The following is a 3,001-nucleotide window of genomic DNA, read 5'->3' as shown; positions in this document are numbered from 1 at the left end:
GTCCGTATTTATTCTTACAGTGCGGATTTCCACTTTACACTCACTTTTCAAACGAATTTTCACATCTCCACCATTTAGTATTTAGATACTAATATATAGATCATCTTTGTAAAATTTCAGCCAATTTGGTTATCATTAAGACACTCAAAACTGCATTTTTTCTGTTATAAACATGAACGGTTCAAGTTCGACAGAATTATGTTCATCCATTGGTTTAATCGAGTTTGAGTGCCTTAATGATAACTAAATTGGCTGAAATTTTGCAGAGATGATCTATACATTAGTATAGGGGTCATCATTTGGCCCGTGGGCTTAAAAAACCCATGGGCGGCCCGGTGGCCCATTGGCCCGAAACCCGGCTCGACCCGGTTTAAAGCCCATTCAAGCCCGGCCCTTTGGGTATAGGGCTGGGCTAGGGCGGGGGGTTTGAAGCCTTGGCCCGGCCCAAAGCCCTGCCCGTTGAAGCCCTGAAGGCTTGGCCCGGCCCGGCCCAAGCAGCCAAGCCAGTAAAGCCCTGTATAATTTACTCTTCTGTTACTTATATATGAAACTTACGAAACCCTATCTTCTCTCAGGTCCCTCTCTTGTTCTCAGTCTCTCTTTTGTTCTCTTCTCATCGCAAATACTCAGATTTGTCTCTTGTTCCTCGTCGTTGTCATTTCCTCCGTCTCTATGATTGGGTTTTTTTGTTAGAAACCTCTAAGAGCTCGATTGCTCTGAGATCATGCATAGAAATCTCTATTGACTTTGCGATTTGGCGAACACCATGGGTTCTTGACGATGAAGCCTGATCCGTCGCTGCTCAAGGCCGTAGTGTCATCCAGTTGATATGTTATGTTAAGGAACGGCGTCGGGTACTCTTCTTTCCCAAAAGCAAGTTGGGTATTGATTTTTCTCTTCATTCTTATTTCTCAATTAATCTTAAATCCTAATAGTATTGATTGGAGAAAGTTGGAAGAAGAACAACGGCCAAATTGATGAACTGGTGTTTCAAGTTGTTTTGTCTAGGTAGATCAATTGGTGTGTTATGTGATTAATTAGGCTTGTCTAATTCATTTGAGTAGGATATTATAGATGCAACATTTAACAGAGGATTTATCTGAGCTCTTGAAAGATGTATGTTGGATCATATAAAGAGAAATGTTCTTTTGATTTGGAGTTACTTGATTTCACTGTGATATTACTTTGAGTAATCTGATGTTGGGTGTAGGGCTGGGCACTTAGTACCGGAATCCTGATCCCGTACCGGTCCCGTCCCGAAAGTTAGCGGGACGGGACGAGATAGGTTTTGAAAATAGCAATCCCGTCCCATCCCGTCCCGTTTTAACATTACCATAACGGGACGGGACGGGACGGGACTATCCTGAAAAATCCCGTCCCGTCCCGTAATATTAGAATACTTGATTTTATTCATTTTATACTTGATTTTTTAGGTTGCATGGTGTTACAATGCACTCAACCACACTTAATTTGGTCTAAAATAATACTTTTAATTTCATTCATGTTCTTTTTTTTGTCTTGTGTGATTTTGGATATTTTTAGTTGTTGTTTGGGGGTTAATTTTTAATGTGGGTATGTTTAGTACTTTTAAAGTGGGTATGTAATTTAGCACCTATGCACCTATCTTCTTGTTGATTTTAGTACTTCTAATTTCATCAATTTCTTTTTTTTTTGTTTATGTGTTTTTGGANATTTTTTTTTTCCATTAATTTCATTAATGTTGTTCCAAACAGCATAAAAATGTCGAAAATTTCATACACTGATCAATTGTGGTGGAGCATTTGAATGCTTGGAGTTTCTCAACCCGTTTTTTCACCTGTGGTGGTGTTTGATAATCAATTAATTTAATCTTGAAAAAAAAAAAAAAAATTTGTCGGGATCCCGATCCCGTCCTGGTCCCGTATCGGGATCGGGAAGTACGGGACAGATTTTTAAAAACACCTTCTCGTCCCGTCCCGTCCCGTTCTTTTATTTTTGGGACGGGACGGGATTCATCAAATCCCGGCCCGTCCCGTCCCGTGCCCAGCCCTAGTTGGGTGTATGTAGTCTCTGCTTGATTTGGTAGTTGTTTGAGTTTTGAAATTTGTAATGATCAAAGAAAAAATGTCTTTACTTGGCCAAGATATGAAGAAAATTAACGTTGATTTCCCTAAGGATAATAAATCCTATAGTTTATAATCTAGTGATGTTCTGGCAATTTAGTTCTATAAGAATATATTCAACTCTATATATGTGATTTTGGTTCTATTGACTAGGCTATCATGTGTCCAGTATTTTTATATTGGAGGATCTGTGCTTTTTTAAACCTCATGGATAATTGATCACACCTTATTTCAAGTGAATGCTTTGCAAATCATGACCAAATTTCCATTCAGTTAGTGCAAATATGTTAAACACAGCTATAACAGTTGTCTATATGTTTGTGTCACAGTTTAACCGTATTTCTTTTTTACTTTTTGCAGTTGATATATGTGTGTTGATTGGCCGGATTCTTCTGACTTCATCTTCGATGGAGGGTTGATATTTGTTATGGCACATGATGATAGCTAGCTAGCTACAAGTAGTACTATATTAAATAAGAGTTTAGCATAAATCATGTAGTACTATTTTTGATGTAATTCTAGTCGCAGAGAGAAAGAGACCCCTTAATGCCTAGTCTGTTGTACAGAGCTTAGACATGATTCGTTTCAGATGTTTATTTTTTGTTTTCTCTCTTTTTCACATCTTTAAGTTAAACAACATTCATCTTTAAAAGCTGCAAAATGTTAAATAAAGTTGTTTTAGGTCTTGTTAAGAAAAGCCCGGCCTTTTAAAGTACCAGGCTGGCCCTGTGAGGCCCGGCCCATAGGCAGCCTTGAGGCTTGCTATTTATGGAGAAGCCTGGCCCGGCCCGGCCCGGCCATTGCCGACCCCTACATTAGTATCTAAAGACTAGACGGTTGAGATGTGAAAATTTGATTGAAAAGTGAATGTAAATTGGAAATCTATACCATAAGAATAA

At 38.7% G+C, this 3,001-nt stretch overlaps 1 pseudogene; it reads left to right on the top strand.

Annotated features, from left to right (window-relative positions):
* Positions 1-3,001, top strand: part of LOC101308520 — a 10,641-nt pseudogene that overhangs the window by 5,573 nt on the left and 2,067 nt on the right.

This window comes from Fragaria vesca, linkage group LG1 (genome assembly GCF_000184155.1).
Source record: "Fragaria vesca subsp. vesca linkage group LG1, FraVesHawaii_1.0, whole genome shotgun sequence".
NCBI lineage: Eukaryota > Viridiplantae > Streptophyta > Magnoliopsida > Rosales > Rosaceae > Fragaria > Fragaria vesca.
Note: the sequence above shows the minus strand (reverse complement) of the source record. Positions and strands in the feature narration are given on the sequence as shown.